The 23,941-nt window shown below is 38.7% G+C and overlaps 1 protein-coding gene across 2 annotated transcripts in view; it reads left to right on the forward strand.

The window, feature by feature from the left end:
- Positions 1–2,304: 2,304 nt before the first annotated feature.
- Positions 2,305–23,941, forward strand: part of Tex13d (TEX13 family member D) — a 128,202-nt gene continuing 106,565 nt past the window's right edge. For both annotated transcript variants that reach the window (XM_010609957.2, XM_010609956.2), the window contains exon 1: positions 2,305–2,491. The gene's annotated coding sequence lies outside the window, so the exon portion shown is untranslated. The remainder of the gene's footprint in view (positions 2,492–23,941) is intronic.

Here is a 23,941-nt window from a genome sequence, read left to right on the forward strand (position 1 = left end):
AAGAGCCATAGCCTCTGCTTGTGCTTTTGTGTTAGGTCTGCAGGATACTCTGGAAGCCCCAAATTCTGGCAGGGAAAAGAAAGATGCCAAGAGGGTGCTGGCTGCAATCCCTTTGTAAGCTGATTTCTCTAGATTTTCCCTTTATCACATCAATCAGATATTATTATACAGACAGCTAAGTTAGGTAGAAATATCATAGGCAGTCAGATAGGTCTGGGCCCTTGAGACAGTCAGTGCAAAAGATGAAAACATGCTACAACTGTGGCCAGAGGTGCATCAGTTGCAGGCCAGTCCTCAAGATAAAGATAAAGAGACCAGGCCTACATACTACCCCAAGGGATGAGTCAAGTGGTAACATCTGGTATAATGAAGTCTAGATAGACCTCAGTCACCTTGTTAGGTGACCAAGACCCTCAGATCCATCACCTTCCTGAGAAGTTCTTTGTTCTTTCCCTGTGCTACACGACTTGCTTCCCCACTGGATCAATATTACCTAAGTGACTACACTTGTAATGTCATTGGTTGTGTCCCACGTTGTACCTACCTCGTGATTTTTGTACCCATCTCCTGATCTTTGGCTCTATAAAACTTCCCCTGTGAAATGGGTTCCTCCACAACACATTTGAGATCCATCCTGTCTCTCAGGAGCTATTGCTCAATAAATATTTCCTACTCTTCATCTGTTGTTCCTTAGAATTTATTCTTCAATTTTGGAGAACACAGACTTAGTGTATCTGACATCTAGCAGGTTGGGAGTTATAGTATTTCCCCTATATCATTTAGAGGTGTGATATCATTCCTATATCAATATGTTGTGTAGAGAGGGGAACAATAGCTTTCAAATAAGCAACACAGAAGTCTGCAGCACTTATTCTCAGCTCCACTGATTTATAGACATTACCACAAAATTTCCCAGGGCTAGCACATTGAGGCACGTGATTCACAATGATTGCCAAAAGGGATTTTTTTGTGGTACTATATTTCAGAGGCCTAAGAAAGCAGAGTGCTTCTTACCAGTAGGTGGTTATCTATAAGGTGAGGTTTTGGGGGAAATTGATAAGACTCTATCATCCCCTATCCCATTATAAATGTCCCTTTGGGCTTTCCAGGAAGTCTATGGGTCCTTCTCTCATTCAGGGGAAGGCTATGCTGTTTACTTATCTAACTTATTGGAGAGGTACAGTATTGCTCCCTCCACAGGATCCTTAGATAAGTGCATTGTGGGGACATTGGATGAAGGGGGTAGTTTGCTGAAAACCTGTTGACATGTATGTCAGACACACTTCAGTTAGTTTTCTCTTTAGCCTGTGTCTGTCTGAATGTTCAAATTCAGGAAGGAAGAACTGCAGACTCTCCATCAGTGCAATGCTTCTTCTACGAAGATGTTTCTCAGGGCACCTGAGGATCGGGATTTCAAGAATGATAATATTAGGCTTTCAGAAAGATAAGGGGAAGGGCACTGTGTGGTTACTTATTGTCAGACTTTGGCATCTGTGGTTGATATAGCAGGTGCTTTGCTGTCAAGGCGTCTGCAGAAGTTCTTTATTCCATCTAGCACCCAGGCTATGGCTGTAAGGTAACTTGGACAGCCCAAGTGTAAGACAGTGCTGTTCCTCTCTTCTTGTTCTTATTGCTGGAAACAACCTGCTGCCCTCATGTGTGTTGCTATAAAACCTTTCCAGTATGTTTTGCAGGGCCCATCAGAGTAGTCATAACAACCTCTTAGGTCTCAATGGCCAGCTGCAGTTTTTAGAGCATTTTAAAATCCTTGATCTCACTTCACTCTCCCCCACTTTCTCTGAGGTGAAAAGGGCAGCCCTGTCATCTCCATTTTAATGGTGAGGATATGGAGGCTGACAGCAGCTTCAAGGATTCTTTGCACAAAGCATTTGGCGCCTGACTGGAATTCCAGATACCTGGCTACCCTTAGGTTTCTACAAAGTTCTAATGGTTCATCCTGCTGTCTATATTGTTATGCCTTTGGGAGGCAGTAGAGATATTTGATTGTTCAGAAGGGAGACACCATGACTGACACAATGAGTTCTTTTCCATGATTAAGTCAGCTGGAGGGGTTGATAGCATTAGCTTCTCTGGGCTACCCTTACCTGACTTTTGTTCCTCAGACTCCCCCTTTCTGAGCTCAGTGTTTTTCTCTCTCTTCTCTGGAGTCAGAATGTCCCTTCAGCACTTTTTTTTTTTTTTTTTTTTTTTTTTTTTTTTTTTTTTTTTTTTTTTTTTTTTTTTTTTTTTTTTTTTTTTTTGCTATTGCCCAAGGTCCATTTTGTCAGTGTGGATAAAGGTATCCAAGGGAATGTTCTGCACTGCCTAACGAGATAGATGTCCAGCATGGCTTGAAATGAAGTGCCTGAAATGGCAGGTTAAGTCTAGACTTCATTTCATAGGCAGAGGTTAGCCATGGAAGAGTCAGTGTGCCAGGAGTTAGACGGAAACCTTGAGACCAAGGTGTGCCTCAGGATTCTGCAGCAGAATGGTAAGTAGGAAGCCGGCGGACTCCTACAGGGAGTAAACAAGGTAAAGAAATCATCTCAGAGATGTGATCTAATGAAGTAGTTATTTTGCCAATAATTGAAATAGTTGGTTCTTTGCCTTAAAAGTGGTTATAACAAGCTGGTCATAGCCACCAAGTGTATTGCAACTGTCTACTTGTTTGCTTTTCTGTGAGTATGGAGGGCAAAGTGCCTAGGCTTATTCCTCAGCTCTACCAGAGAAAGAGCCACAGTAAATATTTGTTTGAGTGATGGAAATTTTAGAACTTCCATGTCAGAAGCTGACAATTATTGCAACAGGGGACAGAGACTGAACTCAACCTTTGAATACAACAAGTGCAAAGGGGGATTTATAGCCCACAGACTAAGGGAGTCAGTGAATGGAAAATTACTGAGTTTGATTAGACACAGGGTATGGAGTTCCCATTAAACTGGCTTAACTGCATTCTTACTAAATGTAGGCCAAATATATAGATGTCAAGGGTAGGGGGTGAAGAATTTGATCAGATATCAAGAGTGATCATCTATTTAAGATGGGGGTATTTTTGCTAAATGAATTTAACAAGATTCTTTTCTAAAGGTTAGGGCTGAGAATGAGGCCTGATCAAGAAAAGGACTTGGAGGAACTTGACTGAACTTTGGTGAAGGAGGGAGCCTTTGTTCTGCCCAGTTGGCTGGTGCATAATTGTGCAAGTATTATTATCTGGCTCCACCCTTTAGACTCACTTTGCCTCACTATTCATGGTAGTGGGAGCTGGTGGGAAACCCAAGCTAGTGCCACTGTTTGCCAAATGAGCTGCAGATTACAATCACCTGGGAAACGGTTTAAAACCACCTCCACCTAGGCCATATCTAACACCTGTTAGATCCTTATTATTGAGGAGAGAACGAAGCAACTATATGTTTAAGAAAGTTTCCTCATGATTTTCATCATTAGCCAGGTTTGGGGCCATAGGTTTACACTATGTATTGACCAAAAGTAGAGAAGGCGTGAGAACTGGCTGTTTTCGTAGGAGATAAAGTGTTGGAGGACACCAGCTCCTGTTTAATCATCAAAAATAGCAACGTGAGTATTGTTTGTAAAATTTGCCCCCATTGCTTCTCAGGCCCCCTTTCTTACAAAAAAACCTCTTTGGAGCGTCTACTACCCCTCAGACATCTGGTACCCTCCCCCTTCTCTTTACTCTTTTGAATTAAGTGAAACCTGCTTTCTTCAAAGAGGCTGCTTAACTATTGCTCACTAAGTTTGCATTGTTGATGAGGAAGGTTTTTAAAGTGATAAATCCGGAAGTTAAAAGACTAGATGTTCTGAATAAGAGATTGAGTGGGGGTGGTAAGGTTTCATGTGTGTTGTCGTCTGTCTAGAGGTAGGAGGAGGACAGAGACATAGATTGCTGTACTTGTATGCCTAAAGTCAGCTCAGATACTTTAGCTCGGCTTCAGATTCATAGGACTTTATGAAAAATATGAGTCAGAGTTCTATCTTTTCCCTAAAAAGACAGAAAAATGAAAGGTTTTAAACTAAACCCTGCCTCCCAGGTAAGATGTAACCCTTACAAAAATAGCAGTATGTCAGCAGAACAAAGTCTCATTGGCTCATTACCGGGCTAGGTCAGGACATTATTTCTGGCAGCTTCTGAAAGCCACAGGCTGCTAGGATTTTTTTTTTCTTTCTGAAGGTTTAATACAGTTTGCTCTCACTCGTTCACAGGAGCCTTCTCCCTGGATCACTCATTTCTTGGGCCTCCTTTTAAAATGCTAATTAAATTTGCTTGATCGCTACTCTCCCCTCCCCCAGCCAATTTTGGAGATCAAGAAAGGTAGCTTGATATCTATAAAAGATGTGCTTGTCTTTCCACCTGAGCTACCTTTGTATTTCATTTCCTTTTATTGCAGGAAATTGTGTTGGGGCCCTAAAACACTAACATACATAACATTGATTGTATTCTGCATAACAAATTGGATTAGGGTAATTACCACACAGATGTTAAAAAATCCTGAATGCAAATCAATGCAATTAGTCATGACTTAATATACTATAATTCACACATTGGAATGTCTTATTGTGATTATACTATTTTAGAACTAAATGCTTTAACAAAAAAGGGGAAGAAAAGAATTCTTTTTCTCTGATGCTGCACGTGCCCTGAACAAGAAATTGTTTTATGCTAATTTGAAATTTCACTACTCAGAATTCTTATTAACTAATCAGATCCTTCAAATTCTCTTGCCCCCTTTTATATATAGAGAGGCGCTTCTTTAGCAAGGCAATTTCATGCGCAATTCAACTTGAATGCCACCATTATTAACAAAGGAATTTGCACATGGGTGCTTTTGACAAACATAGCTTTAGAAAACTGAGTCTTGGGTGCTGGTGGGAGGCAGACCCTCCCCCACTGGTGGCTGGGACCCTGAAACAAAGCAGACAAGAGTGTAAGCAATTGGAGTGGATCCAAGTAGCCACAAAGAGAGGGCCTGTCACAAAGGCAGTATGCTCAGAGCTGCCACAAAGGGCTATGCAGCTTGTGTCTAGCCAAGGGGACAAGTAGGGAGTGAACTCCAGCCTGGGGGTCCATGCCCTGAGCTGTGCAACCAGGTGCAGTGCTGCAGCTTTCCAAGGAAAGGGTGTGCTTTCTAATTCACACAAGGCAGGAATTTGTTCACAGACAAAAGATAGTACAGGTGCCATCACCAGAAGCAACAGCAGACCTGGGACCCTTTGAATCTGAACTGCAAACACAAATTCAATTCTTAAAGTTCTTTTTGGCTTATTCTCCCTCCCACTGCTCTGTACTTAGAATTGCTTCCAGTTCAAGGTGCTTGTAGAGTTGTGATCTACGTTTTAGACTCTAAGAATTGAATTTGTGTTTCCAGTTCATGCTTGTAGAGTTGTGATCTACATTTTAGACTCTTGATTACATGCTTTTTGGAATTGTCCTGTGTCTGTTTTATGTCAAAGCTTTGTACACTCAGCTGGCCTTGGGCACTGTCTGATGGGTATGCTTGTATCATTCTCATCCTCTTGCAGTGGGAGATTAGGGCTGAGGCAAATCGGACAACCAACCATGTGGAATGTGTCAGAAGTCATAAAATCCCTCCATTAAACACTAGGCCAAGATGTTTCCTAAAAAGAGAAGACATACACAAAACATGGGACCCGAAATGACTTCAGACTTAAAGTCCTAAACACTGTTGATGAGACAAATCAGAAAATGCTATTTCTAATCCTTCACTAGAATCTGGCACTGTTCAAAGGTTCAGTCAAAAGATGCTATTATTAATCCTTTTGATATGGGCATGACCAATAAAAACCTGATCTTTCGTTTATATTTTTTTTTTTTCAGTACTGAGAAACAAACTTGGGACCTTGCACTTGCCAGGCAGGTGTGGAGCCACTAGGGCAAATCCCCAACCCTTTTCATTTATGTAGAGGCACAGCAAAGCTCAACAACTAGGCCACACACCGAGAGGTCTGAGGTCCCACAGGAGATTTTTATTAGGGAAGGCAAGTTAGGGAGAGAGGAGAGAGGGAAGAAAAAAGAGAGAGAAGAAGAGAGACAGGAGAGAGAAGGAAAGGAGAGAGAGGAACAAAGAGAGGAAGGTCCTTTTATCATTTTTGGGCTGCGCTATTGCTTATTTATGAGGAGTGGGCTACCTTTAACCTATCACAGGCCAGGTTGCCCTTAAGGGTTCAGTCCTGGAGGAACAGGTTTAACCTCTCTGGATCCCTGTGGCTTTGGGGGGAAGGGAAACTAAAGGTGAGAGCATGAGGTCTTGAAGAGCCAAGAAGCACCAGGAGAACGCAGCCTGTGCTGGCCAGAGTCAGGTCCCTAACAATATATATTTAGTGTAAGGCCAAAGCCAAGGAGTTTTTTTTTTTTTTTTTTTTTTTTTGACAATTTTCATCTGGCACGAAGCCAAGTAAGTTTTTACTAGGATGATTGTTTCAATGCCATATAGTATTTACATGAGATAAGGACCTGTCCAGGTGTTTGGATACTAAGCCTCCTTTCCTTTTATCCTCAGGGCCACTGTGAGTGTTCTTCATTGCTGTGTAGAGTGTACTTTGTTCTGCCTGCAATAAATCTCTACCCTCCCTACTTTTTCTGTAAGTCTTGTCTAATCCTACACTGAGGACACCAAGGGCCCAGAAAGAAGTCACCCAGGACCTTCTTTGGTAATGCTCTCTGGAGTCCCCACTCCCACGGTTGTCAGATTGAGCAAACACACTTAAGAATGCCCAGTTAAATTTGAATATACCACACATACTTTTATATATGTTTATACTAAACAAAATAGTTGTTTATCTGAAATTCAATTTCAACTGGGTGTTCTTTGACAGCTCTAACCCCACTGTAGCACTAATCACAGAGCTCGACAATTAAAATAGATCAATCCCACTGGTTCTCACAGTTGAGCATGCATTCAAAATAACCTGAAGGTGATAAAACTCGGATTGCTGGATCTAATCCCCAGACTTCCTAATTCAACAGGTCTGGGATGGTGCCTGAAATATGTGTTTCTAATATATTCCCATCTATTGCTGCCACTCCTGGCTTCGGGACCACAATTTGAAAACCACTGCTCTAGGACAAGCTCAATAAATAGGCCTGATGTGAATGAAGCTCATGTGGCTAAGTTGAGTCAAAAAGCTTCTAAGACCTCTTGCAGCAGGGTCTGTGGGTTTCCTTGCAGTGATCCCTTAAGGAAGCATCTGCTTTCTTCTGCTGACCTCAGCTGCCTCCATGAACAATCCCACTTGATTGTGTTCATTTAGCAATAAGCAAAGTTGTTCACATTTACTGCTTCCAGTGTTGTTTTCACCCCCATCAACTTTAACTCCTCCATTCTTCTACCTTCCTCTTTGGGTGACACTGTCTTTTTATTCTCTTACCCAGAGGTGACACATTTACCTCCTGTGGCTATTGATAGAGAAAGACTATTTCCTGAGCAGGAAAGCAACCCTTTGGAAGTTATTTGGAAACTTTTAGCGAAGGCATTGATTTCCTGTGACACTTTCTTCCTTTGTTTTGGGCCCATCACCATAGTGGTGCTTTACGTAAATATAAAGCACTGCATTCTCACTGACACGGGATACTGAAAGTTGTCAGAGGGAATGGAAATTTGCATGGGGAGTACTAGGGCTTCTGCTTGGGACCAAGATGGAGATCTTAAATTTCGGATGGGTTTTCTATTTGAAATTCAAGGTTATTGTAACATATTGGGATGAACTAGAGTAGATGATCAATTCCAGGGATCAGGAAAGGGCAGCGCAGCTCCTGAGGTAGGGGACAGGACAAGGTGGTCAACACTGTACTGGGAGTCACGAGGGGCAAAAGGCACTGGGGAATACTTTTGCCAAGTCTCTGAAACGGCTGAGACTAGATTATGTCTCAACAAACCCCTCCATGGAACAGGTGTAAACCAAAGCAAGGATTTCTGTGTATGAAACAGTTGGAATGTTATCATGTGTTGTATGTTAGAGGGTTTTTTTTAGGTTGTTTTTAGGGTTTTTTTTCTTTTTTGTCCCAAACAAAGAATTAGTTGAAACAAGTATAAGTGGTGACAAAGTTTTACATTTATTAAAGGTAGAAAGATAAACAAACAAACAAAATTGGCTCTGCAGAGTGAGTTGGTGCCAAGTGAACGTAGGAAAAGAAGGAAAAAAAATACACTCTACAATGTAGGGTGAGCTATTGGGAAGAGGCATGAAAGCTAGCACTTAACGGCAACTGTCCCTTTTTCGTACTTTCTACACAGGTGTCATGTCCAGGTCATCCTAAGAAAAGCTTGTTGAAGTTTTTGTGAGAAGTTCAGGTGCAGGGCTTTCCGAACCATGCTGCCTTTGTGTCTTGGGAGTCTGTAACCAACAGGTCTCACCCAATTTCCCAGCCAATCTTAGCCATGCCCTGCCTTCCTGCCTCTGTATAGAAACATTTGTCTGGGGGCAGCCATGCCCCAGAAGTCCCGTGGTTAGTCACCTAGTTCAGACTCTAAGGCTTTGCCGTGGTCTCAGGGAGTGCGTCTGATATCCTGTGTTCTAAGGGACTTCAAGACAAAGGTTGAATTTACTGTCCATATGAACACATGAAAACTCAGTGATAAGAATTTTGACATTAAACAAAATGTTAAAATAAGTACTGTGAGTTGGTGAAGTGGGATGTCCTTATAATGTATGCTACGTATGTAGTGTTGCCTACCCTTTTTGTGTTCAAGGCAGATGCTGTTGTTTGATCACAGCTTCGTCTGGGTGTGCCTCTTGAATCCTCTTGTTATTAGAATGTTCTTGTTTGCAACTGACAGAAAAACTTTTAAAAAGATCCTTGTCTAGCACTATATGCCAAGAAGGGTTCGGAAGGCTTTATAAATTCATGAAATTTATGGATTCTTTTAAATCAGCTATAAAAGGCAGAGTAGTTATCCCAATTTTTAAGATTAAATGGAAAAGGGATATATGATCTTGGTTTGTACATTGAAGTGAATTTCCTCATAAGAATTAACAGAAACTCAGGCGATTCATTCCATAACCCCAAAATATTCAAATAAAAATTATTACAATCCTGTAATGAAATACAAAATAATAAAGAAAATACAAAATATAAAGAAAAATAAATTAACCGATACTTACTTTTGAAAACCTTAATGGCTGGTGTGAGGGAGACAAGAGAGAGAACGGTTATTGTGTAGGATGACTTTCACTATCACTATTAGAATCACTGCTGTATATCTCCAAGGAGAGCGGACTGTGAATCACATTATTTAGAGAAGGGAGGCCGACATGGTGGTGAACACCTGTAATCTCAGCATTCAAGAAAGCTGAGGCAGAAAGACTGTAGTTCAAGTTCAGCCTGTGCAACTTAGTGACTTAGCCAGATGCTGTCTCTAAATAAATAACTAAATAAATAGGCTGGTGAAAAAAAAGAATCAAAATGTGATAATAATATAAACCAATTTATTAATATATATTCAGTATGTATCACAAATATACTAATAAAACAATAAAAGGGCTTGGAATGTAATTCAGTGCAAAAGCCCTAGGTTCAATCCCCAATACTGTTAAAAAAAAAAAAAAGATGGGAAGGGGCAAAGAGGAAGCCCTTGAAATGAACCATTTGGAAGACACTAGCTGTCCATAACACTTTAACACAGTGTTGCACTTTGCTTCTACCAAGTGATCAGATTTGATACATGATACCATTTTTAAAATCTCTGCCCTGACTTCCTCCCTTCATCAATACAGGAAATTGTTGTAGTAGCCTTATTTACAAGGCACTGGTCAAAAGGGAAAACCTTCATATCTGTCCAAGTTGCCCCCGTGCATTGCCCTTGTAGCCCTTTTCTGCTCATGTCCATTATAACTTCACCTCATTTTGCAGATGATCTCAGTTAAGTGAATGCATTTTTAAGGACCATTTTCTAGACATGGTTGCAGAGCTGTTATATATAAGGAAATTATCCCTGCAAGGCACATGACAGGGGAGTGAGGCAGCATGGAGGTGTCATCAAGAAAGCTTGTCTGGCAATTTAGATACTAGTTAGGTTCAAAAACTGGATTTTTTTCCGAGATAGTTAGAGATCAGTAATCTCCCAGGAATAGATAGGCCCACGCTAACTAAATCAAAAATCACGAGGGGTAGAAATACAAAGTGAGAAATCCAATTTATTCATTTTCAAGGGTACAGATAATTTAGACATCTGCCTTTCACCTTGATAGCCCTACCCCAAAGAATAGGTCAGAGAGTGGTGACTACTCATATTTGCACATAAGAATGAATTATCTTGGAACATTTGACCAACACACTTAGAGTTGAAGCTTCTTTGTTTCACTTCCGGGGTTTCCACACTAACCTCTCCTTTGGTTAACACATCTATTTTCAGTTCCACATTATCATGCAATGAGCTAGCAACATTACTTCAAACCTGTGTTCCGAGAAAGGAACATTGTTCGGCAGGATGACAATTGATGTTGAAAGTTAAAAATGTCTTTTCCTTGGTCAACATAGAGTTAAATAGGTTTTCCATAGGACTTGAGTGGACCAATGAACACTACACGTTTCCAAAAGAAGGCTAGGGAGGAAAACAAAGCAAAACAAAAGAAGGCTAGGGAGTGCTAATTTATTTGATCACTTAATATTATTTTTTGAAAGAAGTTATGCTAAGTGGAATGAACCAGGCACAGAAAGACAAATACTACACGATCTCACTTATATGTGGCATCTAAGAAATAGAGGGAATGGAGAAGTGTTAACCAAAGCATATGAAGTCTCAGTTGGACAGGAGAAATATTATACAACACAGTGACCTTATTCAATGATAAATTATCGTACATTTCAAACTTGCTAAAGGAATATACTTTAAATGCTCTCATTACAAAACATGATAAAAATGTGAGGTGAAAAACATGTTAATTAGCTGAATTTAATTTAATCATCCCACAATGTATACATAAAGGAAAACATCACAATTACATTGTACCCTATAAATAGAAATGATTATTATCAATTAAAAATAAAAAATTAAATTGAAAAATTCAAAGTGAGAAGGTATTAGCTTCCCATTGCTGCTGTTACAAATTAGTACAAACTCAGTGGCTTAAAAAATACAAATTTACCTTTTGGGTCTGTAATTCAGAAGTCCTAAAATCAAGGTATTAGCAGAGCTGTGTTCCTTCCAGTGGCTCCAGGGGAGAATCTATTTCCTTGTTTTTTTTAACCTCTACAGACTGCCCCACTCTGCCAGCACTTTCGCATCTTCAACAAATTCCCCCTTTTCATCACATCTTCTGACTTTAGCACTCCTGCTTTTCTCTTACCAGGATTCTTGAGATTACATTGGGTTCACCTGGATAAGCCAGAGTAACGCCCCACCTCCTGAGTTTTCATCACACCCACAAAATCCTTTTTGCCATGTAAGATCACATGTATAAAGGTTTCAGTGATTAGGATGTAGATATTTTGGGGGAGGGGAAAGTCATTATTTTGCCAACACAGGGAAGAAATGAGAAACACTGAACTATAGTTTTATTTTGTTTTAGTTTTAAAAATAATTTTTTTAAGTTTATATGCATCACAGGAAATAAAAACACAAGAAGCAAAGAACAAAGTCATTCTCAAACATAAGCAGCTTAGCTGGATGTGTTCTTTTAGGTCTTGCGTGTACATCACATATACGACATGCCATTTTGTGATTGAGTTTGTACAGTGCGTCATGCTTTTCTACACATCATGCATATTCATCAAGTCAAAATCCCAAAGTTAAATGAGTATTTTTGATAACCAAGGACAAACTGTAGCAATTCAATCTGTTAGAAAAAAATTGTAATCCTGCCTTTCTTGGGAGCAACAATTTCACTGAAGATAAAAATGGCAACAGGCCTCTAGATAGAAGTATTGGCAAAATTACAATTACAATACTGCATTTCCTTAATGCTCAATTTAAAATGAGGCATAAAACAACAGAGTACACCATGCCATGTGTCAGAGTTATCAGATCTCCACTATTATGATATTAGCAAGAAGGCACATTCCCACTAAATGATGAATGTATTTCTACAGGACAGCTAGAAGACACTGATTCCTCTCACCAAAATGTGCATCTGGACACTTTGCTCACATCTCTCCCCGTGTGCTTATTTCTGCCCCTCTGCTGCCAGCCTAGTGATGAGTCCTGATACGCACTGCCTGGAGGTGTTGTAACAATTCCAAATCCAAGATGCATCTTTCCTATCAATTACAACAAAAAGATACTTAAATGTTGTCTAACTCGGTATCTCTAGTTTTTATGGTACACTGTCACGCCATGACATCTATAAAGCTTAGATGCTGTGCAATAGAGTATGAACTATGTGCACAATATGCCCAAGTACCTCACCAAAAATAAAAATGTACCCACAGGACTATGGTTAGAGTCTAAAATCATCTTCCAGATATGAACATCTAGCAAAGAGCTCTTACCACCCTCACCCACCCTTTTCCCTCTTCACTTCAGTGTCTTAAGTTCAGGACCACATCTAGCTCCAAGAAGTGGCTTCCAGAAGACAGTTCTTCCTAAAAACTACTTTGCTATTTCTAACACAATTAGGGCAGTAAGACTTATCCTTTAATGCCCAGCAATATTTAACTAAAATGTACATATAGAACAGCAGCAAGACAATCTGAACTCACATAACCTCCCTCTTTGCATGCTTTCCCTCCTGAACCTCATGAAAAGCCAGCATGCGCTCCAAGACACTAGGTTTGACACATCCATTCTCAAAATACAACCATTTCTGCGAAGTTACAAAAAATACTTAAAGTGCATTATATTAGCCCTTGACATCTACATGTGTGAACTTCAAACATCTAGAAAGACTAGATGTTTCTAGTAAGAACTTAAAATGTCTTATATGTGTAGTGGCATTGAATAAATTGCACACATATACTTAACAAAGGCTAAATTTTAAAGTATCCTCTAAATAGGAGCACCCTCCTCTAGAGCCCTTACCCCTTTCCATCTTTTTTTAACCCAAGGAACAGATATATGGATATGCAATACTTAGAGGGGGCTTCAACAATTTCACTTACTGAGTGGTTTTAAGAACATTCTTTCTAATGAATTTACCACAAAGTGCACTCGACATGTTAGTTTACTAATTCTACTTCTGTCATATACGGACAACCTCTTTAACATCTAGAAAGATTAGATGTAACTTAGGACTCTCTTGTCCTTTGTATACAACTATATACAAAGGAAAGTAAAACAAAATGCACAGACATAAGGGATAGTGGACAATGACACTTCACCTAAACCACACTAATTTAGAACCCATTGTACTTTCTTTTCCTCCCCCTCTCTAGCACAAATACGTCTACTACTCAGAACAATGGTATCATCATTCCATTCCTAAAGATAGTATTTATTTTAACTAAGGGATATCTACAAAATGTTGAACTATAGTTTTAAACATGCTAAAGTACTAATGCTCATCTGAGATTCCGCCCCAGTAAAACTTGATCGAAGTTGGGGAGTTCATGACATTTCTCAGCTACTTGTTTAGAGGTTAGGACAGGCTCCAACAGATCTGATAGAATTTACAGAGGGTATTTACAAGATCTAATGCTCTCTACTGGGGGTGGTGGAGTGGCAAAAGCTCTTGCATGATGGAGGAAGGGGTTTCCCCAAGGTGCCCTCTCAGAAACGTACCATTGTGGGAGAGACCAAAGTCACGCAAAAGAATTCCGTGGCAGTGGATTAAAATTCAATGTTTAATTGAAAGTAGAGATAACATATCATTTGAAATGGAAATTAGAGTTGCAGGATGTCATAAATGAGTGTTACCATCCTGGGAAATCCTCTGCTGACTTGTGAGCAAGAAAGTAAGACTGAAAGCAAGCGACCTTTTCATGCCACCAATTTATTCATGCTGTGTTTGAAGAAATTGACACCCAGAGGGCTTGGCTTTCCTGCAGAGAAAATGTGATTCCTTCTTTTTTCTCATAAAGACATGTAACTTTAGTATATGATGATGGTGATAATAACTCTTGACTTTGAACTAGTCTTGGCTAAGTATGGAGGCTCCATAGCTGACTGCATCACCAGAACACAAACTTAAAATCAGACAGGGAGTAATTGAGCGTTCATTAAATAGTGCGTAGAGTAAGAGTGACAACTGCAGAGTAAGTACCATGCCAAAGACAAGTAATTTAGATTGCTGAGAAACAATTCCTCATGTGGCTTTTGGTCTGCTTGAGAAATTACAGAACAGAGGTTCCCAGGTGTGTTTTTTTTTTTTGTACAGGGGATCAAATTCAGGACCTTGTGCTTATGAGGCAGGTGGCAGAACCACTGAGCTAAAGCCCCGGCCCCCCAGTTTTCTTGTTCTTAATAAATCTCACTAGCATTTTTTCCATTTCCCTTTTTCTCTTTTTCTTTTGGTACTGGGGATCAAACTCAGGACCTTGCACTTGTGAGGCAGGTGCTGGAACCACTGAGCTGAATCCCTGGCCCTCCCTTTTTTTCTTATCGGTGACACTAACTGCTCTAACTTCACATTTTCTTTTCTTATTTTGGCTTTCATAACTGAGCTTTCTACTAGTTTCTCTTCTAATCCTCTGACCATACTCTTGTCTTACTTCCTGGATCCTCTTTTCTCTTCTCCACTCTTAACTGTGGATTTTCCTAAAGAGACAGTCCTTGACCCTCTCCTTTTCTTATGTTCTCTTTCATTCTTGCATCCATTAAACAGTTTTTATTTTATTTTTATTTTTTGGAACCAGGGATTGAATTCGGGTCCTTGCACTTGTGAAGCAGGTGGCGAAACCACTGAGCTAAATCCCTGGCCCATTAAACAGCTTTTAAATGTTTAAATATTTATTTATGTTTGGAGACCTGTATTGTGCTCTGGAGACTAAGAAATATATTAGAGATAATTTTTGTTTTCTGGGGACTCAAAAACTAGGGAAGGAAATAGACAGGAAATCAGTGAAATATAGTATAATATTTAATATGAAATATATGACATGTTTTATAGAATTCTATAGTGGGGGCATGTGTATATATTTTCTTTTATAATACTTTCAGCTACAAGTAACAGAAAACACTCAATGTTACTTAAGCAAAGAAGACAAATGTATCTTATAACAAGACATTTGAAGGCAGAAAGATTCCAGAGTTGGTCTGTTCAAGGACCTCATTCAAAACCTTGGTATTTTCTATCTTTCTCATGTACTATATTTAGCGCATTTCTTTCAGGACTTTAAGAAGGCTGCAGCAATTTCAGACATTTGGTTTAGAAATATTTGATAAAAATGGTATTGTTTATAGGGCATTTAATTTTGTGAATAAGAAGAACCTTTCTTTGAAATCTTCACCTAATTTTCCTCCAGTACCCACCTGCTAGGTTTGCATAAATCAGTTGTTGTTAAGGGGGATGAACCTAGCGCGACTGGCTTAGAGCAGCACATTTCAGCTTTGGCTGTGCATGAGACTCACCTGGAGGACTTTTTAAAAAGCCTGTGTCCAGACACATCACAGAGCAATTAAATCAGAGTCTCTGATTGTGGGAACCAGGCATCAACATCTTAAAAACTCTTCAGCTGTTTTTTTTTGTTTTTGTTCTTATTGTTCTGTGCAGGCAAGCTTTAGAAGTAGTAGTTTAGTCCAGTCTCTCTGATTTATCTATCACTCTGGAGAGGACAGTTTCCATCCTCCCTTATGTACACTAATGCCTGCTATAGGACTAAATTGGGAATCTATAAGCGACAAAGAAATGAGGAATACCTTTTTGGCAGGCAAATTACAGTGCCTACCATAGTAAATAATCAATATTCATGATTTCAGTTATCACTTCTAATGTGGAGACTGATGGTTATGGAGCGGACATTATATTTATTTCCTGTTTGGATTTTTAGTCCACACCCCCACCTTGACTGAAAGCAAGTGCTCCTGCTTGCTCTTCTTTAGACAACGTTGTTTTCATCATGTAGTACCAGCGTTCTCTGAATATTTTAAGATTAAAGTCTTAGAATCTTCTCTATCTCCTATTTTTAGAAGTCACCTTACTCTGTTTTTATTTTTTCTCTGAGATGTTTTCATTCTTTTCAACTCTATCCCCTTTTGACCTAGTTCAGGCTGCCCTACAACCTTGCATGTCTGCATTCTGTAACAGTTTTCTAGCTGACTTCCTGAATCCAGCCTTAATTTTTTCAGATTATTCTGCATATCACTGTCAAATTATATTTCTAAAATACCGCTTTCAATATGTCATGCCGCACATTGCCATTCTCCCCCCAGTACAGTGGTTGGTACCTTGATTTACGAACTTAATTTGTTTTATGAGTTTGTGGCTGTGCTTGTGTTTGTCACCTGATGTAGAGTTTATGAACAAAATTTTGCCTGACACAATCCTATGGCTTCACAGTGCTAGGCTACAGCCCCAGCCCACACATTGCCTTCTGATAGTTAACAAAATCCTATCTCTTTTCAAGGCTTTCCAGTTTTTTAAGTCCTAGTTCAAAGCTTAGTTCCTGTAGGAAGCATTCTCTGTTTACACCAGTCCTCTTAAATGCATTCAGATTTTGATTTGACTCCTTGTTCTGCTACTTAGTGCTTGCATTTCCTTGGCAAATTTCATAAGCTTTCTGAATTTCATTACCCTCACTTGTAAAGAGGGGATTCTATTTCATAGGGTTATTACCATAATTAAATATATTCCCTTTCTCCTGTCCTGTTTTTCTGACCTCTTATGTTGTCAACTCTTTAGTATATAATTCAGCTTTTTATTGTCCCTGTACCTTGCGATCATTGTCTTATGGCTATAAATATCTTTATTCCCCCGCTTGACAGTCAGACTCTGTAAAGGGCAGGCACACTTCTCTCGTGTCTCCTGCTTTCTGTGTCATATGCTAAGCCATGTAAAAAGTATTCCACAATACTTGTTAACTTTGTTAAGCAATTTATTTTATTTATTTTTTTGAGCCAGAGTCTCACTATGTAGTTCAGGCTGGCCTTGAACTCCTGGTGATCCTTCTGCCTCAGCTTCCTGAATCCTGGAATTACAGGCATGCGCCACCATGCCTGGCTCCCTTTATTAAGTGTTCAGTAGTGAAACTAAATGTACAGAATTGTAGAAGCTGAAAGGAACGAATTTTCTGCAGCTAAGGGAGTGGAATGTTTGTGCAGTTATTTCATTTTCATTACCTGCCTTCTACTCGGGAGCTTCTATGCTTTGCTCCTGGCATTGAGTTCCAGGTGACTTTCTTTCTTTTCTTTCTTTCTTTCTTTCTTTCTTTCTTTCTTTCTTTCTTTCTTTCTTTTTCTTTCTTTCTTTCTTTCTTTCTTTCTTTCCTTCATGGAGCTATTTTCAGTTTATTATAGACAGGTGACTATAGGAATACAGTTTTTTCAATTCAAGATTTCAGTCAGGGATAGAGGTGTAGCTAAGGAGTAAAGTGCTTGGCTATTATACACAAGGCTCTGGGTTCAATCCTTAGCACCACAAAACCAAACAACCACCACCCCAAACACTGACACATGTACCTGCCTGGCAGTCTGAGCCAGCTTAATAAATGTCCTAATTTAATAAAAATAAGCATATATGAAATCTCCCACCCCATTGTCTAATAGCTCATCTATAAAGGGTGGAAATTTCCACCTTGACCTCTATAAAATTTGGTCAAGTAGACATAGGAGTGCAACAGAAAACTTTCTGTATGTCAGGTGACTTTATTTAGATGGAAGAGTTTGAATATGTCTCCTGAAAATTTGAGTGTTGGAATTTAATCCTCAAATTCATATGTTAATTGTATTTGGAGGTGGGGCCTTTGGGAGGTAATTAGGATAAAAGTAGGCCTTCCAGGATGACATTAGTGGCTTTCTAAGAAGAGGAAGAGTGACTAGAGCTAGTACCTTTGCTCTGTCTCACCAAATGATGCCCTCTGCCATGTTACATGCAGCAAGAAGACCCTCTCCAGATGATGAACAGATACCTGTGCCGTGCTCTCAGACTTTCCAACTTCCAGAACTATGAGCCAAATACATTTCTGTTCTTTACAAATCACCCAGTATATTAGCTAGCTTTGTCTTGCTGTGACTACACAACTGAGAAAAACAAAGGAGGAAAGATTTGTTTTGGCTCGTGATTTGGTTGCGTGGTTCCATCACGTTGGTCCTGAGATGAGGATCATGTGGTGGAGCAAAGTTGCTCATTCCATGGAGAGAAGAAAGGGAAGGAAGGGAGAGGGGTAAGGGCCTGGGATAAGACATACCCTTCCAGAGTACACCCCCAGTGACCTACTTCCTAAAGGGTCTACTACCTCTTCATAATGTCATCAGATATAAACCCATCAATGGATGAATCCATTGATGAGCTCAGAGCCCTCATGTTCCGATTACTTCCCCAAAGCCCCACCCCTGAACATTATTGCACTAAGGGCTAACCCTTCAGCATATGAGCTTTTGGGGGACATTCTGAATCCAAATTATAACAGTACTCACAAATGTTTTACAATAGGAACAACTGAAAATAAACTAAAAGACCCAGTTTCCCTTGTTCCACTCTGGGCGCAAGGTGGTGTCCTAATCTGTGGCTCTGACCTCACATCTGATCTCATCTGACCTCACATTGGTAATCATATCCATTACTGGCTTCTGGAAGGGTGGAGTGATTTGGTAGTGATGATGGCATGGTTTTCTCATTTGAATCTTCATTTGGTTGTTGCCTCTAAATATTGCCAAAGTAGTTGCAAGATCATAACACGAAAGAGGATTGAGTAAAATGTGATTCTTTGTTGGAGAAAAGGGTGTCATATTTTGCTCTGTGGCTTCACAGGTTTTGAGGATTTTATTTTGTTTACTTGTTCGGTTCTCAAATTGTCATATTGTCCTTTTCTGTAACCCATTTGAACTGGAGCCTATGTCATTGGAAGTTGAATTGAAGAATGTTTTGAGCTGGGTGTTGTGACCCACACCTATAATCTCAGTTATTCAAGAAGCTGAGGATGGAGGATCATAGTCTAGGAAATGATTTAGTGAGACCCTGTCTCAAAATGAAAAAAAGAAAAAGGAAGAAAGAGAGGAGGCTGAAATGTAGTTTAGTCCAAATGCCCTGGGTTCAATTTGAGTATTGCCCATCCGCCCAAAATGTCAGCCAGAGAATTAGAAGGCTTGAGTCTGTGTGTGCCTTTAGCCAAGTTACTCCCTTGTTTTGTGCCTTGTTTCCTTATCTGTAAAATTGGAATAATGCCTGCTAACCTATCTTATATTGGTGTAAAGAGAAAAGATGATTATCTGTGTGAATGTGCTTAGGAAACTGAAAAGCCTTTAAAGGTGTAAGGATGAATTATTTTACTGAAAAATGTTTTGCAGTGCTAGGGATCCAACCCAGGGCCTTGCATGTGCTAGGCAAGTGTTCTACCACTTAGCTATATTTCCAACCTACAATTTTTCTTTGAATTTATTTTTTACTCATATATAAGACATATATAAAATTGCACGTACTAATGGGGTACCTGTGATGTTTTATACATGTATATACTGTGTAATATATAAATCAGGTTAAGTATATCTGTTTACGCAAAGACATCATTTTTTTGTAGTGAAAACTTTCAAAATTCTTCTAGCTTTTTGAAATGTAGAGCACAGTACTGTTATCTATAATCATCTTACTATACAGTAGTACCCCAGAACTTCTCAGTCCTCCTATCCAGGTGCAACTTAGTACCTATTGATAAAATTCTCCACGCAGTTCTGCCCCTGCCCCTGGCAACCACCATTCTATTCTTAACTTCTATAAAATAAACTTTTTTTTTGATTCCATATATGCATAGGCATTTATTTTTCTGTGCCTGGCTTGTTTCACTTAGCATAATGATCTCTAGTTCCATCCATGTTGCAAGTACATAATTTCCTTTTTATGACTGAATGCTATTCCATTTTATATGTATATATATATATATAATATATTTTCCAATATATATAATATATTCCAATATATATATAATATATTCCAATACACACACATACCCACCATATTTTCTTTATCCACATGTCAGCTGATGGACATTTAAGTTATTTCCATTTTGTGGTTTTTGTGAATAATGCTGCAATGAATGAACATGGGGGTCGAGATATCTCTTTGACACGATTTCACTTCCTTTGGATGAGATACATTTTAATCTTTTTAATCATTTTTATTAGTACAATTTATAGTATATAATGATTGCATTCCTTGTGAGAAGTTGGTACATGTATATGACACATCTTAATTCTTTTCGTGGCCCCTTTACCAGCTCCCTCTGTTATTTTAAATGGAGTTTAAACACAATCTGGGTTCTAGTAAAAATTTTTTAACCACAGGAAGTTGGTAGGTTTGCTTTTGTGATTAAGCATAAAATTTATGTTGTCTAGTATTTGACAGCTTTGTAGTGTTTTTTTTTTTGGTTGTTGTTGTTGTTTTTTAGTACCAGGAATCAAACTTGGGACCTTGCACTTGCAAGGCAGGTGGTGAATGTAGTGTTTTTAGTTATGTGTCTGTAGTGGTGATGGTATGCTTCTGAAACATATTTCCTATGATTTTATCTTTTCTGGATATTTATTAGAAACACTCTTATTTACAGCATACACAATTCACTCCTTACAGTGTTCTTGCAGGTTTTAATGACTAATAAATAAATTCATTTAAAAATATAATAGTCAACATTCATGAATCACCTACCATGTGTTCTAAACTGTCCTTAGCCAATTTCATCATCTAGAGATAATGTTAGCTATCAAAGACATTTAAGTTTGAGATGGGTGAGGAATATTTACTCTTTTGCCAACTCCTTTTAAATTTATAAGGAAAAAAATTAGAGAAAATGAAAAAATGGAAATAAAGTGTTTGTAAATGGGGAGGGGAAGAGGGGGTGAAGGGAGGGCAGGGACAAGGGGAAAAAATGAGAACTAAGACCTGTCATGTAAAGGTACAAGATCCCAATAATGAATGTAACTGTACTGTATACCTAAAATGTACCAATAAATTCAATTTAAAAAATTATAAGGAAAGTAAATCTTGGATCAAATATTGTCATCCACATTAATAACTGTTCATACAAATTGTTTTATAAACTTGATGAAATTCCAGTTCTTTGTCTTTTTAAAGGCTTGACCACAGCCAGGCATGGTGGTGCATACCTTTAATCCCAGCACTTGGGAGGCTGAGACAAGAGTATTGCTGTGCATTCAAGACTAGCCTAGGCTACATGGTAAGGTCCAGATCAGTCTCAACTACATAGTGAGACCCTGTCTCAAAACAAAAAGGCTTGACCACAACAATTATTTTCCAGGAGTAGAATTTAATATATTCTTTTTATCCCTTAAATTCTTTAATTGTGTATTGTATCATTCTCTTTAGTTCCCATTGCATTGATTTCTGCTCTGTTCTTTATTATTTCCTCTCTTGATAGAGCTTTGAGTTTTTCTTGCTCTTCTTTTTTCTCAGAGCTTAAGTTTCATCATTAGGTTTTTTTTTCCGCTCACTCTGTTTTGCTAGTATGGGCATTCACTGCTATGAATTTTCCATGTAGAAATGCTTTCATTGTGTCCCATAGATCCCTGTATGTTGTATTGGCATTAACATTTATCTGTAAAAATTGACTAATGTCTTCTTTAATTTCCTCTGTGACCCATTGATTATGCAGGAGAATGTTGTTTCATTTCCATGTGTTTGTGAAGTTCTTTTGGTTTCTTAAGCTATTGAGCTCCAACTTAATTGCACTGTGGTCTGATAATATACAAGGTATAACTTCAATTCTTTTGCATTTACTTAAGCATGTTCTGTGAGCTAGCATGTGGACTATTTTGGAGAATGACTCATGTTGCAGGCAAAAAGAATATATATTCTTATTTTGTGGGATGGAACACTCAGTAGACATCTACTAAGTCCATTTTTTTCTAAGACTTGGTTCAATTCTCTTATTTCATTGTTGATTTTTTTGTCTAGTTGATCTGTTCATTTGTGTCAGTGGAGTATTGAGGTCCCCCATTACAAATGTATTAGTATTTATTTCATTTTCCATATCCATTAAAATTTGTTTTATACAAGCCAGGCTTGGTGGTGCATGCCTGTAATCCCAGCACTCAGGAGGCTGAGGCAGGAGGATCGCTGTGAGTTCAAGACCAGCCTGGGCTACATAGTGAGTTTCAAGTCAGTCTCAACTACAAAGTGAGACCCTGTCTCAAAAAAAATTTTGTTTTGTATAGTTGGGGGAATTAGTATTTGGTGCATGTATATTTATGATTGTCATTTCTTCTTCTTGTATTGTTCCCTTTACAAGGATGTAGAGGTTTTCTTTGTCTCTCTTAATTAATTTTTGTTTGAAATCTGTTCTGTCTGCTAATAAGATAGCTACCCCTGCTTTTTTCCAGCCTCCTGTTACATGGAGAACAGTTTTCCATCCTTTTACTCTCAATATATGAATTTCTTTATGGGTTAAGCGGATTTCTTGTAAACAGTATGTTGTTGGATTTGCTTCTGAATCCATTCTGCCATACTATTTCTTTTGATTGGTGAATTGAAGCCATTAACATTGATGGTCATAACTGTTATGTATTGGCTTTTCATTGTCATGCTATTTTCCTGTTGTTGGTTCTTTTATTTTTTTTCCCTCTTCCCCTTAATTTCTTTCCTTGCCTGGTATATTTGCTCTGTTGGCCCTTATGAAGCTGTGGTCTTCATTTCTTTTTCCATGGTACTGTTTAGAAATTTTTAGAGTGCTGGTTTGGTGTTCATGAAATCTCTCAGGTGTTCTTTGTTGTGGAAGTATCTTATTTCCCCATCAATTTTGAGATAGTTTTGCAGGATACATCAGTCTAAGTTGGTGGTTGTTTTCTTTTAATACTTGAAAAACCTCACTCTAAGCTCTCCTTGACTTGAGGGTTTGTGTTGAAAAGTCTGCTGTGACTCTGATGGGCTTCCCTTTGCATGTGATTTGTTTCTTTTATCTAACTGCTCGTAGTATTTTGTTCTTCTGTTGGGTTTCCTGGATCTTGATTATTATATGTCTAGGTAAGATTTTTTTTTTATTATGGCTAGTTGGAGTTCTGATTGCCTCACTTATCTGTATGTCAACTTCTTTTCCTCTGTTTGGGAAGTTTTCTGTCATTAATTCTGTGATCTGATTTTTTTATGTCATTTGTACTTTCTCCTGCTACTCATGGATTCTTACCAGTCTTATATTATTCTTCTCTGCATCATGTAGGAGTTTTTGGATTGATTCTCATGATTCCTTATTGCTTTTAAGAGATCTCTCTTTTCATTGTCACATTTTCATTGACTGAAATCCTATCTTCTATATCTGAAATTCTATCTTCACATTCATTTATCCTTCTGCGAATGCTTTCTATAAAGTTTCTTTTATCTTCTGGATATCTGTTTTCATCTCTTTTATGGATTCCATTTCTTTCCTATTTGGGCATTCAAGGTTTTCATTTCTTTCCTGTGCTGGGCATTCATGGTTTTTCATCATGGACCTGAGCTCATCTATTTTTTTAAATCTGTTTCTGTTCTAGAGTCTAATCATGTCTTTCATTCTTCTCACCACCTCTGTGGTTATCTGGGAAATTATTTCTGTTTTGAATTTTTCCAGAGCCTCATTTATCAGTTTTTTTTACCTCCTGTGCTATTGGTTCAGGGTGATCAGATTGTTGACTGTCAGACTTTTCTACCTCATTTCCCCCAGAATTTATATTTGGCAGGGTGGAAGTCTGTGTTTGTGTCCTGTTTAAGTGCCTTCTCATTTCTATTTTTGTCCTTGGACCTGTTCTTGGTTTAATTCCTGGTTTAACACTTCAATCTTCCAGATAGAGCTGGTCTTAAGTTTTGAGTCTCTAATGTCTATGAGGCAAACTCATTTTCATTATGCCAGTGAGGACAACTGATTAGATCAATCACAACACCTTAGCCCAAGTGATACAATCGG

The sequence above is a fragment of the Fukomys damarensis genome, unplaced genomic scaffold (genome assembly GCF_012274545.1).
Source record: "Fukomys damarensis isolate Sample0158 unplaced genomic scaffold, DMR_v1.0_HiC HiC_scaffold_39, whole genome shotgun sequence".
Lineage (NCBI taxonomy): Eukaryota > Metazoa > Chordata > Mammalia > Rodentia > Bathyergidae > Fukomys > Fukomys damarensis.